General features: G+C 50.1%; 1 protein-coding gene across 1 annotated transcript in view; it reads left to right on the forward strand.

Moving 5' to 3' along the window:
• Positions 1-24,804, forward strand: part of RP1 (RP1 axonemal microtubule associated) — a 240,092-nt gene that overhangs the window by 56,962 nt on the left and 158,326 nt on the right. The window lies entirely within an intron of this gene.

Below are 24,804 nucleotides of genomic sequence, written 5' to 3' on the forward strand. Positions count from 1 at the left end.
CTAAGCTAGCATTATTATTATTATTATTATTATTCTTGATGGAGAGGCAGGTGCGTTAGGACCTACCTGCCGGACCAGCCTCCCTCTGGTTTGCCTGCCGCGCGGGGTGCACTGACGCCTGCGCGCCACGAGGTGGCGCCTTCACAGCGGTTTATCTCCCGGTGCTTCGTCTCCAGACCCGCTTCGCAAAGCGAGGCAAACGCGGCGCTGAGGAGGCGCCCGGGCCTTGAGCGGGTTAGAGATTGTTCTGGTCTTTGTCCCCGAGAGCGCACCTGGCCTGGGTCCTATCTCGGTTAGCATCGTTATCAGCATCTCCCACGAGGACTCAGGGGACATGCTCAGCAGGTGCGCGGTGACGCGGGGACGGGAGGAGCGCGGGTGCCCGTGGGCGACGCGGGCGGGATTCCGGGGGCCTTCCGCTGGCCGGAGGTGGACGGGGAAAGACGCCCACGTGTGCCTTTGATGGGGAGGCACAGAGAGCCGCGGCCAGGGAGGGCGGGCCCGGGATACGCGTGTCGGGTGGCACAGGCGTCGCGGTGGCTGTGACGAGGGTAGCCGTGTCATCCAGCACCGCGCGGCCCCGTGCGGGCCGTGGCCCGCCCTGAACAAGGGCAGGAGCTCCTGCCAGGTGTCCATGAACTTCGTCACGAAGCACGCGGTCTAGCAGAGCAGGGCCGGGCGTCCACCTGCGTTCCGGCACCGAGCCTTCCTCTTGGGGAGGCCCTGCCTTTGAGTGGCGCTGAACGTCACGGGCTGCTTGGCGACAGCGCGTGGCCCTGAGTGCTTCAAGTGCATCCTCACATCCGGACAAAGGCGTGGTGCATGTGCTTGGGACCAGACTGCCTCCTTCCTCATCTGATGGAGGGTAACAGTGATACCTGACATACAGGGCTGCCGTGGAGAAGGTCAGAAGTGGAACGCAGGCAAAGTTCCCGTTGTGTTTCTCGACAGGTGGTACCAACGGACTCAGCCCATGGAGGTGAGCACCGGTGTGCGTCTCCTTAATACTTGTTGGAGGAAAATACTGTCACCCCTGTTTTACAGAAGACGAACAGCTGCCTTTCAATGGAGCTTAACAGCATCCTGTGGTCATGCATTTCCCATGTGCCAGGGCTCAGGCTTAAAGCCTGGGATTTTCTGACTCTTTGATTTCACCGGGATGCTCATCTGTCCCAGCACACTGCTGGCTCCTGGCTGGACTAGCCCGGTAGCTTTCAAATTCAACTGTGGTCATAACCTAGTGCACACATGCACACACACACAGACACATCTATAATGTGATACAGAAGTTTCATGAAATAACACTTCCCCTCCCTAAATGCAATGCACTCTGGTATTTTCCACTCCATTTGGCTTCAGCTTTAAAGGAAAATGCTGGTGGCGGCCTGATGAATTGATTTCATGGCCCAGCATGGGCTGTAACCCACCAGGGACACCCTAACAGCAATTTCTAGGTGCTCTTCAGTTCTAATTTTGTCTGATTCTCCTAAAACACAAGAATACAAACAAAAATTTTCAAACCTGATTCCCTTGGTTTTTATTTCTTTGAGTTTATTAAAAAAATTTTTTTTACTGCCTTTCAAGTTTGGGCCTTTGTTCAAATGTATAGTGAATCCTTAGTGACTAATCATATTTTAAAAACACTTTTTATACAACTTTTGAAGGTTACACTCTGCCTACAGTTGTTTCAAAATATTGGCTCTGTTCCCCATGTGGTACGTACATCCCTGTAGCCTGTCCCACACCCGGTAGTTTGTACCTCGCACTCCCCCACCCAGAACAGAAGACCTGGACTCGGGAGCAGTTCGAGTGGACGAGGAGTAAGGATTTTAGCTGAAGTCAACACGTGGAAACATTGCAATGTGGAGGTGGCAGGCTTGCCTGCAAGGCCCCCTCCAGGATCCTGTGTTCCCTCTGGGGTGCCAGGTGTTGAGAAGTCAGCCACCTGAGCATGTTTGGAGAAGGACCGTCGCTAAACTGATGGGGAAGGGCCTGACAGTGTTTAAGGAGCCAGGGATGTTTAATCTGATTTTGAAGGAAAAGAGTCTCTAAACAGTTGAAAAAATTTCAGGCCAATATGACAATAGGTCTCTAAGGCAGCAGAAGCCTCCTGTGGGACTGGGTAAGTCTTGAGCCGTCTGATGCATTATCTCACAGAAAGCTTATTTTTATTGGGTTTTTAGAGTTTGGTGTCTGCAGTGAGACTCATGCGAAGTGATTGTTAGCGCACTTCCGTCCTGTGAGCGCAGGCGGGAAGCCGCCCCTCCCAGGCTGAGTGAGTGGAGGAGCTCCCCCGCTTGCCCCCGGCCAGCCGTTCCTGAGCTTCAAAGGGCTTTCTAAGGGCGGAGGCCGGCTCCGGCCCAGGCCGGGCCTTGAGCGCAGACGTTCCTCCGCCTGGAGCCTGGCCGCCCCGCGGCGGGAAAGCCCCCGTTCCTGGTGCCCTGGGCGGCTGGGAAGCGCCGGCCCGGCTGTTTCCCTCCGTCCCGGGAGGCAGCGGGAGGCAGCGCAGAGCGCGTTCTCCACGGGAGTCAGGAAGGGAGGGGGCGAGGGGCGGAGCGCGCCCTGCCCGGGTTCTCCGCCCCCGGGGCGCCTGGCGCTGGAAATCCCCCTGCAAGGTGGTCCAACAACACAGAAGTCGCCGAGTGGGGCATCACATTGGTACCGTATTACATTCAGGAAGGAAAGGGGAGAGAGGAGTCAAGAATGACTCAAAGGCCATGTGGTTGGGAAATCTCAGCGCAAAGCTGGGCCACCAAAGAGCAGAGGAAAGACTGAGGTGGTGCACATCGAGGGCAGAGAGGCCGGGACTCCCGGTGGGGCTACGCCGGCTGCCTGGAGTCGGAGCGGTGTGCGTGAAAGGCTACGCGAAAGTCCGTGTGCGTGAAAGTTTGCGGGTGAAACCTGGTGAAGAGGTATTAAAGTATGTTGCTCCTGCCGCTCAGCTGTGTGCCATCCAGTGTGGAATCCTGACCCTTGTGGTCACAGTGGAGAGTGGAGTGGGGCTCAAGGACACGGGAGCTGGGCTGTTGTCCGAGATGACACGTTCATTCATTCATTATCTGCTGGCATCCCTGAGTGAGTTCCACGCTTAGAATATAATTAACACACTCCTTTTAGGCGGTTCTTTCAGTAGACTTAGAATGAACAGGTTACAGAGGTGCTGTCTGAAAACGCCTGTCTGTATTTTATGCTGATCTTTCAGGTGGGTAGAGTCTGGTGGCTCCCTGGTCATTTGGGACATTGCGTTGTTCGAGTTCATAGGAAGGGAGGGGGGCGCTGAAGCAGAGGAAGTTGTGCGCGAGTGGGATCCCGGGAGATGAACTGGTGATGTGACCGTGATGAAAGCATCGGTTAACATTTATCGGTGTGCCCTCTGCCCTGAGCAGTATTCTCTTCTCAGCACTGTATATAATAATTGTATTTGATTTTAACAACCCACGTAAATGATTACTATTAGCGCCCTCCTGTGCAATTAAAGGAACTAAACCACAGAGAGGCTATGAATTTGCCCAAGGTTGCAGAGCTGGGATGGCCTGACCACTGAGCCATACCATGAACACTTCCCAGTGAGGTACTGCCCTTGTCTGGCTTGATAAACTGGCAGAAGACGAGGAGACACAAAACTTAGAGCCATGAGAAAGGGAGGAGAAGCAATGGCACCTTCAAATTCTGCAGAGAGAGGCCCTTGGGAGAGAGTTCAGGTTTTACAGTTTTCACCCCAAATTCCAACTTATAGGAAAGAAAATAAATCAACCAGACTCTCACTGCTCCAGCACATCAGCTATCCATCGTGTTTTGTTACTGGACAGGTGCCCACCCAGTATTTGCGTGGAGCCTCTGGCTGAGCCAGAATGGCCAGCCCTGAAAGCTGGGCTCCCCTCAAGACAGCAGAGCATCTTCAGAAGGTGGTGCAGGTGGAGGAGCTCGTCCAGGCTGAGGGCTCCTGTGCCAGAGAGAGATGGCCTGGGGTGGGGGGCTCGCCCGCTCACTCCCCATCACTGGCAGCTGTCCAAGGTCCCAAATGACGGAGTGGAGAAGAGACATTATGGATTTAACTAGCTGGAAAAGAGTCCCTCCTTGAGCTCAGGTTAAATTAGTCCAGAAGTGACCCAAGGGAGGTTTTTTTTTTTAAATTGTGGTGAAATACATATAGCATAAAATATACCATCCTAACCACTTTTCAGTGTCCAGCGCGGTGGCGTGAAGTGCACATGTGCCACCATCACCACCGTCCACCCCCAGGACTCCTCTCATCTCACAGAACTGAAACTCTGTCCAAAGGTGCCTTCGGTGTCACTATCTCTTAAACATAGTTTAAAAAAGCAAACTCTGCTTTCTAGTTGCTTACAGATTTCTAGCAAAATATAAGAGGGTAGTAATATGAAGTAGACCAGCTGTCACAGGTATGGTTGTCGTCTTCGGAAAGAATGGGTTTGTTAAGGTCTGTTTCAAGCCTGCCCACCTGCAGATGGAGCGTGACCTCCAACAGGTCTCAAGGACATGTCCACTAAGAGCCATTCAAAGCCGACCACGGGCTGGTGGGTAAACGTAGTGCGAACGCAGCACTTCCCATGACAAGAACCGGGATGTGACAGATTGTCTGGTCTCTGTCCTGGGTTTCTCACTGACAGGGTGCCTTTCTTATGCTGATGATGTGACTCCGCTGGGCTCCTGGATGGTGCCAGGTTGGGGGCTGGTCACCAGGGAGACCTACCACTGGATTAGAGGGCTGGGACGTTTGGCTTCCTGACCTTTCGCGGGCAGGATGGGGCTGCAGATTGAGTTCAGTCCCAAGGCCGATAACTTGAGCAATCTTGCTGACGTAAGGAAACTCCAGTAAATACCCCGGACTCTGGGCTCACAGAGTTTAGGGAGGGGGAGGTCCCGACCCACAGGCCGAGGGCAGGGATGCCGTGTGCCCCCCTCACGCCTCGCCTGGCGTGGCTCTTCATTTGGCTGGTCCTCCTGACTTGTATCCTTTTATAATCAAACTGTTGCTGTAAATACAGCGCTTCCCTGAGTTCTGTGAGTTTTTCTAGCAAAGGACTGAACCTGAGGGCATCATAGGAACCCCTGAATTTATCACCAGTTGCTCAGAGGTGACCTAGGACCCCTGAAACTGCAGCTGGCACCTGCTGTGAAGGCAGTCTTGCTGGGTGCCGTTCTGCCTGACGGGGGGGGCTGTGCTAACTCCGGGTGGTTAGTGCCAGAACCGAACGGCAGGGCGGTGCAGGCTAAGGGCTCTTGCGTTGCTACACATCTTGCCATCAAGACATTAGCTGCTGTTTGTTCTGGTTCTTTTTAAGGATGTTAGTAAAATTAACAGATTAGCAGATGTAAAATTAACCACAACAGTGGCACCAAAATGGGTCTGCCTGGGCTAAAGTCAAGGTGTCCCTGCACTGCAGGCTTTCCCGAGGCTCCAGGGGGGGGTCATTTCCTCGCCTGTTCTAGCTTCGAGGGGCTGCCTGCGTTCCTTGGGCTGCGGCCCCTTCCTCCATCTTCAGAGCACAGCATCTCCAGTCTCTCTGACTCTGACTCCCCACCTCCGTCTTACAAGGACCCTTGTGATTACATCGAGCCAACCTGGATGACCTGGAATAATCTTCCTATCTTGAGGTTCTTGGCTTAATCACATTGGCTAAGTCCCCTTTGTCTGTAACGTGACACATTCACAAGGGCCAGGTATTCGCACACGGGCAACTTTGGCCGGGGACGGGGGGCATTTTTCTGTCGCCTAGTCAAGAAACTACTGCAGCACACACTGCAGTGAGTAACTCCTGCCGAATGAATGCTCTGTCAGTGTGGTCACTTACTTGGTTTCTTTCAATCCAGGTTCATTGCCTTCACACCCAACGGCATTAACAGAACTGTGTAATTGTGAAATAAATGTCATGTCGCTCCTCTGTGTGAAATTCTTCAGTGGTCTGTCACAGGGTGTAGTACAAATCCAAACTCCCACCCAGGATGGCCCTGCCCACCTTGCCAGCAGCTTCTGCCACTGATTCACTATATATGTTACACACGGATAACTGACATTATATGTAACATAAATATAATATATTATAAATATAATAAAAAATATATAAAACATGATTATATAAATATATATAATATAAAAATACTACTGGTAATTGACCACTTTTGATTTATAAAAATAGCCGTTTTATACAGTGCAACCTAGTATCACCATTAACCACACTGATGTGCTGTCTCAGTGTAACATGATTGTCTCAATGCACCAAACTCCTCCACTTTCCTGTTCTTCTGGTGCCCTTCTCCCTCCCGTGTGTAAACAGACCCCGAGCACACGGTTGCACACATTATGAAGTTCCTAATTTGATGAGATCGTGCGTGTGATTTACACGAGCTGCCGTTTCTGCAGCTGTCTCCCTCTCGGTGGTGTAGCTTTGTTTGCATCTGGTGGTTGCTTTGCTGGGAGACTTCAAGTATAATAAGAATCAGAAAAAAAAAATCTCACAGGGAGGGATCATTAGTTTAAAAACTGAGGTTTAGAGAAATTTATTGTCTAATTCCTTCACTGAAAGAGACAAATTCCTGGTCCAAATATGTGATTTCTTTAATAAGATGTAAAATACATAATAAATGAATAGATAAATACATAAATTATGTCAGTACCTAACACTCATTAAAAACATCTTCAGATCATCTGTGGAAAAGGTCAGAGATAGTGTTTCCTTCTAGAATTTGTGGGACGTCTTGGACAAAGTAAAGATGAAGTCGTTTGCAGCACCTCCACATCAAAGGAAAAACCGGCCACTTGGAGATTACATTCTCCTAAGTAAATTAGTAATACAGCTTCTCACAGCGCCAAGTGCTCTGATGGACTGAAGCAGGGCGACCTGCTGCGCAGGGACGGGCAGGTGCCCCGGCCTTCCCCGGGGTGAGCCCGGAGGCCTCTGGGCGCTGGCGCAGAGCGGGGCCCTGACGGCAGGAGGGGAGGGCGCCGCGTCGCGGCGGAGCGGCAGCGAGGGTGCGGACCGTCCGGGCCGGCACTGGCCAGGGAGGGGCCGGGAGGCCCAGCCGCGTCTGAACCCGTGTCACCTGGGAAACGACTTGTGAATGGGCTCCCGTCGGGGAAGAATGGAGGCCCCGGGTGGCCCGGGGCCGCCCCGCCTGCTCCCTGCTCCGCTCCGGCCCCTGGCTCAGAGGCGGCGGGAGGACACGCCGACGAGAGGAGCGGGGCCGGCCCGGCACAGGCCCCCCGCCCGCCGGCCCGGCCCGGACGCTCCCGAGGAGTCGGACGCCGGCGGCGGGGAGGAACCTCCTGCGGGAGCGGGACCTGCCCTGGGCGCTGCTTTTCCACGGCACCGCCCTGCCCCCTGCTGCTCAACTCAGCGGAAAACCACTCAGTGTTTCTCTAACAGGCGCAGGTTCTTCTGGACCACACTTCTCGCTCTCCAGAACATTCTCAGTCACGTTCGAAGGAGCTTTGTTTCTTGTGTGTTCCACCTCACAGAAGTGCTATTTTCTATATCAGGGGGAAACCAAATTGCGCCTCTGCTCTGAGCTTTAAAGCCAATATGAGACTACAACTCAATCACAGAACCCCCCAGACAACCTGGTTATAAAACGCGCAGAGGACTTGAGCAGACATTTCTCAGAGGAAGACACACGGAAGCCCGCTGGGGCTGGAAGAGACGCGCAGCACCATGAAGCATCAGGGACCGCAGGGCAGACTCCAGCAGGTGTCACCACACGCCAGGATGGCTGTCATAGAAAACAAGTGCAGGTGAGGTGGTGGGGAAATCACAGCCCTTGCACAGGGCTGGTGTGCATGTGAGATGGTGTGGCTGCTATGGAAGATAAACGGAGGTTCCTCAAAAAGTTGAAACTAGAGCCACCCAGATGATCCCGCAGCCCCACTTACGGGTATTTATCCAAAAGAACCGCAGTCGGGATTTCGGAGATGCCTGCCCCCTCACGTTCATAACGGCGTTACGTGGCAACGTCCCAGGTGTCTGTCCGCTGTCGGATGGAGGTGTGAGGACAGTGGCGTCCACACACACTGAGGCGTTGTTCAGCCTTAAGAAAGAAGGAACTCCTGCCATTTGCAGCAGCATGGATGGCCCTGGAGGACATTGTGCTAAGTGAAACAGGCCAGACACGGAAGGTTGCACAATGCATGATTCCACTCGTGAGGTGTCTAAAACTGTCCAGCTCATACAAGCAGAGAACGCACCGTGGTGGCCAGGGGGCGGGTCGGGGCGGGGGAAGTGGGGGGCGGCCCCGGGGTGGCAACGGCTCCGCCCTCCGCCCGCAGCCCAGTGCCTGCGGTGACCGTGCGCTGTGCACGTCACAATCTGTTAGGAGGGCAGCTGTCACGTTAAGTATTGTTACCACGCACGAGAAACAACAAAAACAAGAACAAAGGGTCACAAGGACGCTCTGGAATGTGACGCATCCGTCTGTCCCCCTGACTGTGGTGATGGCACCACGGGTGCTTTGTCCAGACTCACCAGATTGTGCCCCTGAAATACACGCAGTTCGTGTGTGTCACTCACACCTCAGTGAAGCTGTGAGAAAACCGCACAACAACACGAGACCTTCAGCCAGGGGTTCTGGGGGCCGAAGGAAAGGCAGTGATGATGACAAGTGACGCAGCTCCCTCCAGGGCCCCCACCTCCCTGGCTCGTGCCTCGCTCGGAGCCTCTCCCTGCCCGGCGTGCGCTGGCGCTTGCACGGTGTTGAGAGAGTAAGTGGAAAGTGGAGACAACACTTGCATATTAATAGCCTACTGCAGGGGGAGGATTTAGCTTAAGGGGTGGAGCACGTGCTTAGCAAGCAGGAGGCCCTGGGTTCAATCCCCGGTACCTCCTGTAAAAATAAATACATAAACCTAATTACATCCCCCACCCAAAAATACATAAATTAAAAAAAAAAAAAGAATTGGAAAATAAAGCAGTCCAGTGCAAAAGATCCCTGGCTTGTGACTTGCTAGAAGTCAGAGGCTTTGTTTCTTTTGCTTTGGTTTTAAGCAGGCCCGCGTCTTAAATGGAGCATTTCCTTAACACATGTTGGTTGAATTTAACCAGTTTGCTTGTTATGGGGACTCGACCTCCATATCGTGGTGTCTCCCGAAACTAAAGCATGCTTCTCAAGATCACTATTCAAACTGTCAACTTTAAAATAAGGTAAAAAGCTCACACGCTCACAGGCCACATTTTATTTGTATGCCACCAAAGATCCGTTGAAGAAGAGATTAGTTTGTTGGCCATTTAATAAAATTTTATTTAAAGGAGGTTATTTTGTTGGATATTGTAGGCGACTAGAAAGGCAGAGAAAGTCAGCTGTGTGTGCAGGTGTTTGTACGGATCTTTATCAGAACAAAAGGAATGAACTCACTGCTGTGTCCGCACAGCGGCGAATCTCAGACCAGCTCTGTTCTCGGCCAGCGTGTGGTTTGTGCGCTACGTGGAGCATTTGCTGTTGCTACGGGTGATCCAGGTGGCAGTGCAAACATCGCTGTCCTGACTGACTGGCACAGACAGAGGTCAAGTTTACTCCTAAGCAGGTCTGAGCCACAGGGCTGCCAGGCCCTTTTCTCTGAGTCTCCCAAACTCCAGCCCTCCTGATAAGACATTCTGGAAGCAACTGAGGAATTTCTACCTACGTTTTGGAAATCACAGGTAAAATCTATGCTTTTTTCTTCTTCTTGCCTTTTTTTTAAAACCAGAAATGGTAATTAAAATTTTAAGTTTTATAATTAGGTTTTTAAAAGGGAGGATGTCTTACACTTCTATTTCAATGCAGAAGATTGCTTAATGGTGTGGAAACTATGCCAAAGATGGTAAAGGAAGCAGGAAAGGTCTGAGCTAGATCCCTTTGGGTCTTGGTGGCTGTGGGGAAGGTGAGGGGGCTTGCTTCTCTCGTGGGGCATTTTGGCAGATGTTTCTAAGGTGTCATGGCTTTCTGAGTTTGTCTGGGCAACTGTTCTCAAGTTCAGGAGCCCGTGGGCCAGGCATAGGTCGTGGGATTGAGCCGTAGGGCCCTCAGGGACCACTGGGGGGCGTGACACAGAGGAACAGTATGGTCAGTCTTAGGTTTCAGCACTAACACTTTTTACAGTAACTGTGGAGGCAAAGAGGAGGGTGGCTCACAGTGGGGCGGGACCCCGTGGATGCCTGAAGACCCCTTAGGAGGCTACGGAGCATCTGATGTGGGATGAGTCCTAGGGGTGAGAAGGGCCAGACAAGGAGTATGAAAAGGATGTTCAGCACATGCCGGAGCTGGGACAGGTGTGGGGACTCGGTCCCCAACCGGAGACAGACGGTTTACTAAGGTCTGTGGCTTCTAACCTGGATGACGTTAACTGCTCACATCCTTGCGACTGCGTTTTTCATGCTCAGTAACATTCAAGCAGTGACTATGTTCCTAGTCTGCAGAATGGGTATGTTGAGACGAGCAGCTTTGGGGGGGCGTCCTGGCAGGAATACAGGTGTGGAGTCGGGGGTGCAGGTCTGAGCTGCCACCCGCCCCCTCTCGGGTGTCTGCCTGCAGGCGAGCCCCCGGGCCCTCTCACCGACACCGCGGCGCTGCGTGACTCTGACTCTTCATCTTAGATTGTTTTTCTCACTGTTCACGTGGAAGTTTTTTCCTTTTTTTTTAAATTGAAGCATAGTTGATTTACAATGTTGTGTTAGTTTCTGGGTACAGTAAAGTGATTCAGTTATACATATATATACATGTTCTTTTCCATATTCTTTTTCATTATAGGTTATTCCAAGCTACTGAATATAGTTCTCTGTGCTGTACAGTGGGACCTTGTTGTTTATCTCTGTATATAGTAGTTTGTATTTGCTAATCCCAAACTCCCGATTTATCCCTCCCACTTTCCCCCTTTGGTAACCATAAGTTTGTTTTCTATGTCTGTGAGTCTGTTTCTGGTTTGTAAATAAGGTCATTTGTGTCATTTTTTAAGATTCCACATATAAGTGATATCAAGTGATATTTGTCTTTGTCTGACTTACTTCACGTAGTAGGACAGTCTCCAGGTCCATCCGTGTTGCTGCAAATGGCATTATTTTATTCTTTTTTTATGGCTGAGTAGTATCCCATTTATATATACACCACAGCTTCTTTATCCAGTCATCTGTCGATGGACATTCAGGTTGCTTCCATGTCTTGGCTGTTGTAAATAGTGCTGCTGTGAGCATTGGGGTGCAGGTGTCTCTCTTTGAATTAGAGGTTTCTCTGGACATATGCCCAGGAGTGGGATGGCTGGATCATATGGTAGCTCTATTTTTAGTTTCTTAAGGAACCTCCACACTGTTCTCCATAGCGGCTGCACCAGACGACATCCCCACCAGCAGTGCAGGAGGGAACGTAGTTTTTCTCCACACCCTCTCTAGCATTTGTCATTTGTGGACTTTTTAATGATGGCCATTCTGACCAGTGTGTGGTGATATGTCATTGTACTTTTGATTTGCATTTTCTGATAATTAGCGATATTGAACATCTTTTCATGTGCCTATTGGCCATCTGTATGTCTTCACTGGAGAAATGTCTGTTGGGTTATTTTGGCCATTTTTTGATTGATTTATTTGGTTTTTTGTTATTGAGTTGTATGAGCTGTTTGTATATTTTGGAAGTTAAGCCTTTGAAAGTTGCATTGTCTGCAAATATTTTCTCCCAGTCTGTAGGTTGTCTTTTTGTTTTATGTATATAGTTTTCTTTGCTGTGCAAATCTTATAAGTTTAAGTGAGTCCATTTGTTATTTTTACTTTTATTTCTGTTGCCTTGGTAGATTGATCTAGAAAAACACTGCTACTATTTGTGTTGGAGAACGTTTTGCCTATGTTCTCTGCTAGGAGACTTATGGTGTCCTGTGTTGTATTTAAGTCTTTAAATCATTCTGAGTTTATCTCTGCACATGGTGTCAGGGTGTGTTCTAACTTCACTGATTTACACACGGCTGTCCAGCTTTCCCAACACCACCTGCTGAAGAGACTGTCTTTTCTCCATTGTACATTCTTGCCTCCTTTGTTGAAGATGAACTGGCCGTAGGTGTGTGGGTTTGTTTCTAGACTCTCTATTCTGTTCCACTGATCCATGTGTTTGTTTCTGTGCCAGTATGGACGTTTGTTTTTATTCTGATTAAGCTGCTAGCTGTTCTGACTGCTGTGGGGCTGGAAGGAGCATGCAGGACACCCCCTACCCCCAACCCCATCCACCCGGCTCACTTCAGATGTGGACAAGCTGGAGTCGTGGCGTCTTCTAGCTGCAAGGTCACAGGCAAGAGGCCCTCTCCTCCTGCTCAGGCCCGAGTTCGCCGGACCCGCTCCCCAAGGGGTCCCGGGTGCCCGGTGCCCGGGTTTCTCCTGAGTCAGCATCGCTCGTGTCCAGGAGGCCTTCCCCAGTCCTTCGTCTTCCCCACCTCCTGTTTCCAAATCTGTCAGGGAGGATAATGGCAGGGTGTGGGGGGCGCAGCAGACAGTGCCTGGACGTCGTGTGCACCCAGTATATTAACAAGTAGATCTCATGTCTCCTGGTCTGACAAGTCAGTGTCATTTGGGTGGGGAGACCCAGATGGCCTGCGAGTGGGTCTCCTCGTTTGGCGCCACTGCCGTGCAGTGGCGTCTGGCGGCTTTACATGGGGCCAGAACGGGAGGCTCCATGTGGGACGCAGGTTCTGGTTCCCCCTCAGCACTGGGAGGGGCCGCTCTGCAGCCTCAGGACGTGTGACGTGGGATTCGGATGCGAGGGACCGCACAGCTGCCTGGGGAACCCCTTGCAGGGAAACTATTTGAGCTCCGTTAACCCCAGGAGCCAGGGAGCCTCGAGGGAGGGTTCTGTCAAGCTGGCCCCACTGAACTGAGCAAAAGCTTCTACTTGTAAACTTCTCAGTAAACCCGCAGCCGCCTCATTTCATCTGGCACGTCTGAAGTCAACGGCAGAATACTTTCTCAAGAATGTGCCGTGAAATCTTTCTTCCTCTTGGCCAATCAGAATGTATATATTTAAAATGTTTAACGTGGTATCTGAGTAAGAGCAGAGAGATTAAGTTCCTTGTCCACCAGCACCATAGCAATAGGTGTTTAGTTTCTGTTTATATGTACTTTATTTAGTCCCTTAGAATCATTTAGTAGCAACATAACACAAAAGCCAAACAGCCCACTTAGAGACCTGTCAACACGGTGAAGGCCCGGGAATGACCACAGGGAAGGATGCCTCAGTACAAGGAAACGCTAGAGGAGTCTGGTGGACGTGACTTGGTCGAGCCATACAGACACAGGTCACACGTGGTCATCTTATAAAGAAAAAGTTGTGGCTTTTCAGGTGGTTAACTGGCAGACTGTGTAAACTCTGGCCACTGGATTATTTTGTTCCAGGCTAACTTACTGGATCACAAAAGAATTTTAGTAATTATTGAACAGAAAAAAAGATCAATAAATATTGCTAGAACATTCTATGAATAAACTGCTTTCTGTGCATGGTTGGTGAATGCCATACTCCAGTTAATTGCATATCCTGAGAACATATGAATCGGCACCGTGGCACTGTGCCTACCGTAACTGCGCTCAGACAATGAAAACACACTCAAACAGAGATGGCAATAATTTTTGTTTTTCTTTGAGACGTTACTTCACATCTTTATGGTGTTTCAGGGACATGAACGTAAATTCCACTTATCGCCACAAGGCACCGCAGCTACAGAGGGCATGTGGGGTTGGTGGTCCAATGAAAAAGGCCCCCTAGGTACCCTGGGAAAAGACAAGGTCCTAATAGTGTTAAGTAATTTAAAATGAATCTTCCTCAATATCAGCAGCTTTTCTGTTACTCAAACGATTCCACAAACTCGGAGTTTCACGGTTTTTTTTGGTTAATTATGTTCATCTGTGAAACCGGTGACTGTGGTGTAACACTTCTATGCCCGTTAAGACAATGAAGATGGACTGATGGTTGCCTTTTATTAAACAATTGCCTTATTCATGTCTGAAGCTACCTGACGTTTCAGAGAAGGCATCTTCGAAGACTACATTGAAATGATAACATTCGTCTCTGATAGATAAGCCAGTCTCTGAAATAAAAGAAAAGTTTTAGTAATATTAGGGCTGGTGAAGTTCACTATACATTTTTAAGTGTCATCTAGGATTTCAGTATTAATTGATCAGAAAAGCATTTTCATAGCAGGTGCTACACAAATGGCACTTCCACACACAAGAGAAAGGCAATTTTTCAAAGGTCTTTGAAGGTCCCCAAGGGAGTTCTGTGCGAAGAACACAGGGCCAGGCACACATGGCCTGTTTCTACGGGTTTTGCCCAGAACGGGTGGCACGGGGGCTAGTCGGCCGGGCAGGAACAGGAGGCTTTCCCGAGGCCCAGGGCCGACAGCGCGCAAGGTGTCTCGTGTAACTGGGCCTCTTTCCCTGAGGGTCGCACCCTGCTGTCTGCCCCTTAGTCTCACCACCCGCACGAGGAAGGAAATCAAATCTCAAGAAAGAAAGAGGAAAACATCACCAGGAAAGTGCTGAGGTGACTGGCGCTAACAGAGGAGGAGGGGCCTGGGCCTGGGGGTGCTGGGGGGGGGTGCCGGCCGAGGGGGTGCATGGCGGTGAACTTGCTCAGAGGCTGCCTGGTCCCACCCTGGTGTGGGGGGCGGGGGCACAGGGCTGACCGGTCCCCGTGCAAGTCCAGGCTGCGGCTCTGGCCCCGCTTTGCCCTGGGTGTTCCCTGATTTTCTTACAACTAATCTGAATACTTGAATCCCTGTAGCTCAGGAAGCAGTCTGGCTTTTGCTTCTCCAGACAAATCTCAAAGGAGAAACTTCAAAATAGGCAATTATTTTGTCTCCGTACGTCTAAGTGCCTGTCTGACATGTTTTGTCAAACTTCCCTCTAGTCACAGAGCGCTCCGTTGTGACTCATCAGTGAGGGTCTTCAGACACTTGAGGCTGCCTGCGCTCAGCTGAACGAGCAGACAACTTCCATTCTACTTTGGTGAAGGGCCAGGTTAACATGGGCATCAACATCTGAGCTCTTTATACAGCCTCGGATCCAACTACCTTTCAGGGAGCTACAAAAGTCCGCCTTTTTACAGCTTAATTCAGAGCTTATCAAGGTCACGGGCATTTCACTTATTATCAGGAGGCTTCCTGAGGAAAAGCAGAGTAAAAATACAGGCATGCCATTTCCAGAACTCAGCTTTTTAACAGGTGGGATGGAGAGGAAGAATGTTTCTCCTGGTTTGAGGTGGTCATTTTCAGTGTAACGGTCTCTGAATGCAGCAAGCAGCGGGAAGCAGACCTCACTTCCCACTTTGTGGATTCAGAAAAAAAAAAAGTCACTCTGTGTGGGAGAAGAATCTATAAAGTCATGGATTTGACAATGTTTTACAAAGTTTCAGGGTCCTTTGAAGCATTTCTGTAAAAATATTTAGAAGTAATGTTTGTGGTTGGTGTGATCTGTTTGTGATCGCTTCATTAGATCAGGCATTGCCCAAATGTCCGAATTATTTATTTTACTGTCTGAGTATGTGTAACGGGGGTCGGGGAGTCGGGGAGAGATTTGTCTCCAGCCTAATGCTTGGCACACAGTCATGCTTCTCTGATAATTTTGGCTGCACAAAACTGAATCATGAAAAATAGACATATATATGTTTCTTTCTTATTAAAAAAAAAAAAGTGAATCCACAGTCCAGGGCTGGGATGGTGGATCTATAATGCGAGATTGCAGATTCTTCCATCCACTCTGCTGTGACTGGCTGCCATTCCTAAGGTTACCTTGTGGTCCAAGGTGGCTGCTGGAGCTCCAGCCATTGAATAACATTCTAGAACAGCAAGGAGGAAGAAGGGGACAAAAAAGGGAACCCTTCCATATATAGGATTCTTCCTGAAAGAATTGTGCAACACTGCTGCCTCCAACTCAGTGGTTAGAACAGTGACCTGGCCATGGGTGGCTGTGACAGACACTGGGAAATGTGCTTGGCTTAAAAAAAGTCAGAGTCCTTTTATTAAAAAGAAAGGAAGAAGGGATTTTTAGATACAGCTAGCAATCCCTGCCATACAGCTCAAAAAATACTTGTTGCCTTGAGTTAGATCAGTTGGCCAGAAATGGTGTCCATGAGAGTTTGTTAATTGATCTTCTGAAAAACCAGGAAGCTTCTAGATGTCACAGTGTAATAAGTGTGGGGCTTGGGAGAGAGAAGGCTGGGCCTGGACATGTCTCAGCTGACCTGACTGCTGTGGGCAAGGACATTCACCTGGGGCTCTTCTGCCCTTCAGGAAGCTGGCGTGAGCATGAGTGGAGGGAGGCAGGTGCTGTCAGGCTTTGTAAGATGGAAATCGAGTGCTCAGTGGTGAACGGGGATGTCTGAGAACCTCTCCAGTTTTTGCCACACATCACACCCGAGACGGGATCTGGGGAGGCCTACAGGGCCCTCATGAATTCAGAACTTGGTGACTTTGTACGTGGCTCCGTCACTTGGTTTCCGTGTTGCTGAGTCATTTAACAATGCTAAGCGTCAGTCTCCACATCTTTAAAATGAGGAAATGCCAGTCCCTTCTTTCCTGGGCTGGTGTATTAAGGAAAAAAATGAAAGTAAAGAGCTCTGCTCAGTGCCCAGTACATACTAAGTATTTAATAATATTAATTGTAGTTATTAATAATGCAAGGAGCAGAACAAAAAAATCTTAAAAATTAGATGTAAAATCCAACGGCCCAAATGCCTTTCTTCCTGGGTTGCCTTGAAGGAGGGCAGGACGGTCCAGCATTAACTCTCACAGAGTCTGGGCCTCGTTCTTCAGAAACCAGCTTAATCAGCATTTAGTTCTGTGTGTCTTTCCTCTCGTGTAGTTTGGAGTACGTGTCATACTGTTTTTAGCTATTTTCAAACAAATAAGCAAACACACAGAACAAGTCTTCTTGCAGGAACCTGAGGACCAAAAACGTGTTGACAAGGGAAACCGGCTTCATGGTCCAGATTGAAGAGTCGGCACGCGGTCATCATTTCTGGTTGCGGCAGGCCAGACTCTGCTTTTAAACAGAAAACAGAAAGAGTGCCGTCAGGCCCGACAGAAACCCACATGTGAGCAGGTTTGGCGGTGACTCCCCGCGGAGTCTGGAAGCAAGGGCTCCTCTGACTTGTGCTGCTGCAGACAGAGCCTGCCCAGCCCGGGGGCCTGTGTCACCGGAGCCCCCCGTGGTCTCCCGCCTCCCCCCGGCTGGGCTGTCCCTTCCCCGGGACTCCCCACCCTCACTCCGGCCTCCCCTGACCCACGGGCGAGTCCAGCTTCCCCAGGGCAGCCTCTGTGCTTCCACAGCAGCCACCGCACTTGTCGTGACCTGTTAGAGCCGACCTTCGCTGGGAGCCTCCAACTCCGGTCCCAGGGGCTGCGTCTTCCTGTCGACGGCTGTGCGCCGTGCCCAGGCTGCTGTCCCCTCTCAGGACCAGGGGCCAGGGCCAGGCGTGGATCAGGGCCTCTGCACAGCCCACGCCTACACGGAGCCCCAGGAGTGAGGATGCACGGCTGGTGCAGCTCGCTCCGCCTCCTTCAGATGAGGCACCAGCACCAGCTCGGTAGGCCTGCCAAACAAAGGCCCACGACCTGGGTGGTTCACAGGACAGAAGTTCTTCGTCTCATGACTCTGGGCACTAGAGGTCCAAAATCCTAGTGTCGGTGGGGCTGGTTCCTACTGAGGCTGCGAGGGAGAGGTCTGTTCCCTGCCTCTCTCCCAGCTTCTGGTGTTTGTGGCCATCTTTGGGGTCCTCTGGCTTGTAGAAGCATCACCTGATCTCTGCCTTCATCCTCACATAGTGTCCTCCCTGAGGGCCCGTCAGTGTCCAAACTTCCCCTTTTTATAAGGTTGGCGGTCATATTGGGTTAAGGCCGCCCTGGTGACCTCATTTTAACGTGATCATCTGCCCAGATCCTGCTCCCAAGTAAGGCTCCATCCACAGGTACCGGGGTCGGGACTCCACGTCTTCTGGGGGGACTGAGTTCGTCACACGTTGCCCTCTGTGCTGAAGGGTGGTGCCCCTTACCTAGCATTTTTAGGACACGGAGGCTGTGTTACTTCCCCGGCTCTAGTCCTGTTTGTTGTCTTTTGTGAGCAGGAACCGTAAGGCAGAGGAAACGCTGAATTAAGAGGTGGGCTTGCTCGGTTAAGGGAACTTGTCTGCTAAGTATGGAAAATTCTCTCCATGTGGAGTTTTCAACTGACGTCAGGCCCACGTGGCTGCATATCCACCAAAAAGGGCCGCTGCAGGAGTTCCTTTATTCTCACAGATCCATGGACAATTATTTAGAGAAGTGACTTTGTCAGCAATTTAATGAAAGTCACCCAGCCTTTGAAATTAGAAGCAATTCAAGCTTTGTCACCCATTAGCTCTGTGGTCCTTGGCAAGTCACTTTATTGTCTGGACATCAGCGCACCGTCTGGAAAGTTCCAGCGCTGCAGTAGGTAACCTCAAAGGACCCTTGTGGCTGGAACCTTCTCTGGATTGTGTGGTCCTTTTAGTGTTGAAAGCACAGAAGTTCTGTAAGGAACTGGGCTGTGCAAGTAGAAAAAGAAGTTAATCAAATACTTCCCTGTCTGTTATCAGCCGTGGATATGAGATGGTTCTCGCCTCAGCGCAGAGGGAAGCTGGGGAAAGCTACTCGAAGCTCGGACAGACTGGGCACCAATATTTTAATGCCTGTATTGTAGGTTCTCTGATTTTTTGTCTTTTCTTGCATCTCCTTTCTGCCTCCGTACAGGCACTTATCAGGAACCTATGTCGTTTGCATCTGAATGACTTGAATATACTTTAGTTCACTTTGATTTAACACAGAGAAGCACTACAGGTCTCAAGGACTGCCGGCTGCAGAAGCCTGGAGTCAGTGAGATGAAACCCCGTCTCGAGAATCTGAATCAAACTGCCTTGTGTGGAAGGGCTGTAAAGAAAGCGTAAGGTGGTTTGAACAGGGTGTTACGAGAGCAGTGCGCATTAAGCAAATTCTCTGGTTTTCAAGAACTTGAATCTTAATAAAAATTTTTTGATGTGCTATTTGAATTTTCAGTAGCAAATAAATGTGTGTACAGAGGAGCTTACTAAAACTTGAGAACCTTTAAAAAAAATGGCACAGCTCATGGGACACATGCCCTCTGCTCAGGGCGCTGTCCCCGCTCAGCCCGGCGGTCACGCCCTGGTGGGTTTGCGGCGTTAGAGTCACAGGGGTCAGATGTGTCATTTCCATCCTCATGATAACCAAGTTTCCAAAGGGTTATTTCTGTCAGTATCTGATAACCTGTTCAGGAACCACATCCGAATTTTTCCTTGTACCAGGGAGACTTCAGGGTGTACACACTCAGTCTTGATAATCTTGGCTTAAAACTCCCGCTAATAATAGCATCATTACTATAAATAGAGATTTTCAGATGCCCTCTCCTTCTATTGTACTGCTTCTTACAGTGTTCAATGTATCTTAACCCTTTTTCTTTATTTTGTCATAAAACCGTGACCCTTGGTTGCTGGGAGGATACACAATAGACCAGAAGTCGTAACCGTGTTTGGCTAAATCAGTCATCACCTTCTTTTTCCAAGAATGAGGCAGTGGCTCGAGGGAGGTGTAGACTCTGCTTTCCACTCAGCCTTTCCAAAGCAAACAGAAAAAAGGTGGAAACGTCTGCTGACCACGCTGGTCGGCTGTGGGGAACGGTTTTTTAAGGATGCGACCTTCGTTGTTGTGAAAGAGAGGGAGGCCAGACTGTCAGGGTTTTGTCGAATTTAAGCTTGAGACAGAAAGCAGCCACTTCCGGAGAAAGAGATGAATGGTCTTAGTTCTAGTTTAATGTTTGGGAGGCACAGAGATGTTGATGCGAAGGAAGCTAGGGAGAGAAGCTCTCAATGCCGTAGCTTCTCCCTCAGATTGAAGGATGCTTTGATTTACATTTCAACAGTATGTGATTTCAGAACTTCGCTTTTTATATCCCACCCCCTCCCCTAAAAAAAAGGGGTCTCATTCAACATTGTCATGAGGCAAGGAGCAGAGTTGCAGCGATAAGCCAGTAGAGCCGGTCCTCAAAGTGTCCTGGGAAGTTCCCAGCCCAGGTGCCGCTTGCGTGCCCGAAGGAGGAAAGGTGCGACAGAACGTCAGACTCTCCCCCATCGCTGCTGGTGCTCAGCCTGCAGCAGCTGCTCGTGTGGGGGCTCCAGCAGCGGCCACGGAAGCGTGCGTTTCTGCTTCTCTTGCGTTGCTTGCTGATGCTGGGCTTCTTCTCAGGCTTTAAAGACAGTCTTCAAAGGATGTTACATGTCAGAAAAGTCACTGTCAGCCATGTTAGAAAAAAATGATGCCACGTGAGTGACAAGGAAGAGATTCTCACCGAGAGATTCCCACTTGTGTTTGGGACCAGAGTGTAATCGATCCTCTTTTGGTTATATCCGAAACGGCACGGAAAATGTTAGAAGTCTGGAAGTGAAAACACTGGAAAGTGATGTATTTCAGGGCAAGAGGTAATCTCTTTCCACTTTGCGTCTGGAAATTCATGGTTTTGCTTCCCGATCAGACTCCCCGAGGCGCTGGCCCACGGGGATGTGGCGGGGAGGCTGTCCTAGGTGTGGGCGGGGTTATCAGTAGCCCCACGTCCAACGTCATAGACCTTTGTGAAAAGCCTGGCTCGATTAAATAGACTGGAATGTGTTTTAGACGTCCGTGCAGTGCTCTTATTTCTAGTTGCTCTATTTACGATTCTACGATTTAAAATTGGCAATAGAAACTTCTCTAAATAAGAGAAAGCTACCTGAGTGGATGGGAAAAAATTGTCTGTTTTTTGGTGTAAAAAAAGTCCATCATTTATATGTGATTTCCGTGTGAAGGGGAAAATGTCACTGTCACTGTGTTAACCGAAATATAAGTGCTAGAAGTAGTGAATCTGCATTCAAAGTTTATAGTCCATGTGGTTTCCTTATGTGAAAAAATACTTTGTTGTTTATGCAACGCTGAGAACAGTGTATTGTTAAGTTCACATTCCCTTCTGACTGCATCAGTGTGTTACGGAGCCGTCACTGTGTTATAAATTGCTGATTAATAGCAGTACGGCCGACGTGATGTCTTACTAGGCGCTGTGCTACTTTTTATTTCATTTAATCTCAAAATAATGCTCCCAGGCATGTACTGTGATGGGCTCCGCATACTGTAGATGAGGAAATGGGGGCTTACCCTGTGTAATCCCCCCCGGGGGGCACAGCGGGAAGGGGCACAGGCGGGCTCAGGTGCAGGTGTGACGCTGTCAGGCCGCACGTCAGCAGTGTCTCTGCCAGCTCTACACGTGGCGCCTGGGCGGCCTCAGGCTTGGACGGACCCCACTGATGAGGAGCTGGGGAGACATTTCCAGAAAGAAGATGGAAGTACTTTCTAACGACAGAGTGAGAAAGGGCTCAGGAATCACATAATTTCTTGAAGAATATTACTGGACACAGACCAGCTGACATTTTCCAAAGGCCATTCTGTACCTCTTTTACCTCTGGTTTTTGTTTTGGAAGTGAAATATTTTAAAATCTCCAAAACAAGGGTCCTAGGATGACGCTGTGACTTTCAAATAAGAGTACCTCGTGCTGCGGCTTCGCAGAGCGAGCAGCCGTGTCCCTCGGTCCCGTCAATCAGAGGAAGGACTCTTGTTGGCTGAGCACAGGACACGGCGCTGCAGGCGGGGTACTTCCTTTAATTCCCCCCGCCCTGTGCGAGCAGCACAGTAGCCACTTTTCAGCTGGGGAAACAGTCTCAGGAGAGTTAAGTGCACCTATGTAAGCCCCAGGGCTGGGCTTCCAGCTCACGCCTGCCGTCTGCCCTTCTTAGGAGTAGGTCTGTTGTCCCTTGAAGAGTGAGGGAGGTGCGGTCACTTCTGCACGGAAGCGGGGCCTCACCAGCCTTCCAGCCCTGTCTCCGTGCTCCGACCCTGCGATTGGGTCTAGAGGCGACCTGGTTCCCATTCAGAATCTGCTGCAAGTCCCCAAAGCTGCGCTGTGTGTTGTTTCAAGAACCGCCAATCTAATCAGGGTAGCTTTTGTCTGGGAAACCGAGATCAGGGCCTCAAGGACCCAGATTCCCACTGTTATCTCAGCTGACACACGGCTGCAAACCGGTCACGATGTGCGGGCGGCGCCTTTGATGATTCTCCTCGTTTCTCCTCAAATGAGGGAGAAAACTGAGCACGCTGGTGATGAGCCTAGTCAGCACTTTTGCCCATAAAGATGCAAAAAGCAGGCTCAGTTCTGATGGCCGGGCTGCAGGGAGGGATCGGTGACCTGCCTTCCTGCAGGACCCGCTTCTCCCAGGTCACTTTGGTTAATGAAGGCGGGGTGTCTGGATCCTACCCCTCTTTGTTAAGTCTGGGGTTATCGAGTCACCTGCAGAAATGAGTCCTAACATTCTGCATAGGGTCTGGGTCAGGGAGAAGTTCTGGGTCTGGTTCTTTAAAACACCTGGTCCCATGAGTCTTCTCAGCTTCTGATTCAAAGCCTTGGATGAGTCCAGGGTCCTGAAGCCGCCAGGTCAGCAGGCTGCATGTGGTTGCTGAGTTTCTGGCGCTGCTGCTTCTTGGTCCTGCTTGCTGCCGGTTAGGGAGGCAGGGCTCCTTTTGTTCTGGTCCATACCTCGGTGTCCCAGAGCCTCTGTGTCTGGGCTCCTCATCCCTGTGAGTTAAGTCCATGCCCCAGTCCCCTTCTCAAAATCAGCCCGCATCCGTGGGCCTGCAGTGCTCGCCTCCCTCTCTCCAGAGCCCTGAGAGGCAGCTCATCTCCCGGGAGGTGTGATGGTCTGCTCCGCCCTCATCCTCACATTCTGCCTGGCTCAGGAGACACCTGTTTGGACTGCGAGAGCCACTCTCTGACAAAGGGGATGTAGTAATGGCACAAGGCAGCAGAAAAAGTAAGGGTTTGAGCCAGACAGACGTAACTGAGATGTTGGCTCCAATCTGCACTTACCTTGCCTCTGGACCCCAGACAAGGCTCCGTCTCCCCGGGCCTGCTGTGAGGTCAGAGCCGATGTATACGAAGCCCCTGGTGTAATATGCCTGCGTGTGTTAGCCATTTCCTAACTGGTGGTGTCGACTGTGTTTTTCAGTGGACTGTCTGGACAGTGGGAAGCAAATATAACTTAGACATTCTTGAACCTCTGGGATGGTTCATATTGCTGGAGACAGAGACACAGGACTCGGGTTCTTCTGAACCAGCCCAGTGATCTCTAGAGAATGGCTATCGTGGTTTTGATGCGGTTTCACCTTTCTTAGGTATTTTAAAGGTAGATCCAACAAGGAAGAGAAAATGCCCTGTAGCACTGTATCTGGACTGTGCAGCCAGGGACGGCCAAGGAAGCCTCTGGAACCTCCTGGAAGGTTGAGAATGTAGGCTAAATGGCTGGAACAGTTGACAGCTTGTGATGGCCCATTAGACAGCAGAATGATTTCACAAACGAAGCGCCTCAAGTCAAGACTCTGGGGCTGGGTTTGGGGGTGGGAGTAACTCAGTGGTAGAGAGTGTGCTTATTATGCAAGAGGTCCTGGATTCAATCCTCAGCACTACCGTTAAAAAATAAAGAACTCTCAGGTCATCTAAAACGAGACTGGATGAGCATGCAGGGAAGTGAACGAGGTGGTGGAAGACTTTCCTGTTTCTGATTCCCGTGAGTCTATGGAAAGGCCTCTTTTTTGCATTTTCTAATAGACGTCTATTTTTTCTTTTAGGCTTCTCGGCACTTTTTTTTTTCTCTCTCTCAGACGTATTTATAGATTCTACTTATAAAGCTTAAAATTACAACAAAAATGCCATTTCATACGCTAAGTTTAGTCCCTTTTAAATCCTGTCTTGCAAATTTCTTCTCCTACCAAGCAAAGCTGTCCCCTCAGGTTGCCTTCTGTCCCCTGCTATTTTTGAATTACATCCACAGAAGACTTCATCCACTGCTGATAAGGAATTTAACGCCATTGGCAGGTCAGCTTGTGATTTTAGCCTTGGACTACAGCTGCAAATTAGGGAGCATCTTTCAATTTAAGTGATTCCCTGGGATGCGGAGCCCATCCAAAGGCAGAAGCATACGTTGTGCTATAAGGATTAAAGAAGCAATTTTGCAGAAGCAGCGCTCCCACAGCGGACCACGCTTTCAGGATGGCTTGTCACGGAAGAGTGAGACTGGTGGTGAGCACAAGGAAGGGAGCTGGGAGTGAGAGCGCAAAAGCGAGGCTGAAGAGGCAATAGGAGAGACCGAAGGGGACTGAAAGGGACCCAGAGGGAGTTAATCGTGGCACCAGCACCAAGGTCAGAGTCAGCTCAGCGCCCGGGCTGGTCTGCACCTGGTGAAGGTCAGAGCAGACAGCTGGGCTGGAGTTTAGGAAAGTCCTTGCTGTATTCAGTGGGAAGCGGGGGCCCCGGAAGGTAATGGATGACAAGCTTTGGCAACAGAAAAGGCTTTGGACACTACACTGACATTTCAGTTTAGTCTGAATTTTTTTTGGGGGGAGGAGGGGAGGTAATTAGGTTTATTTATTTATTTTAATGGAGGGACTGGGGATTGAACCTAAGACCTCATGCATGCTAAGCGCGCGCTCTACCGCTGAGCTATACCTTCCCCTTCCAAGCCTGAAGTTTTATACTTGACATTGTGGGTCAGAAGCTGGTGCCTGAAGCTGCAGGTGGAGGAAGGTGAGAGTATCGGGGGGAACGTCATTGAGTGAGATTTATAGGAAGAAAGACAGATGCTGATTTTACAGCATCTCCAGACATGGGTCTACCTTGATTTCAATATCCCTTGGTTTTCGGCCTTTATTTGGATACTAGATCTTCTCTCTGGAAGGAAAATGAAAGGGG

The sequence above is a fragment of the Camelus bactrianus genome, chromosome 29, assembly GCF_048773025.1.
Source record: "Camelus bactrianus isolate YW-2024 breed Bactrian camel chromosome 29, ASM4877302v1, whole genome shotgun sequence".
NCBI classification, from domain to species: domain Eukaryota; kingdom Metazoa; phylum Chordata; class Mammalia; order Artiodactyla; family Camelidae; genus Camelus; species Camelus bactrianus.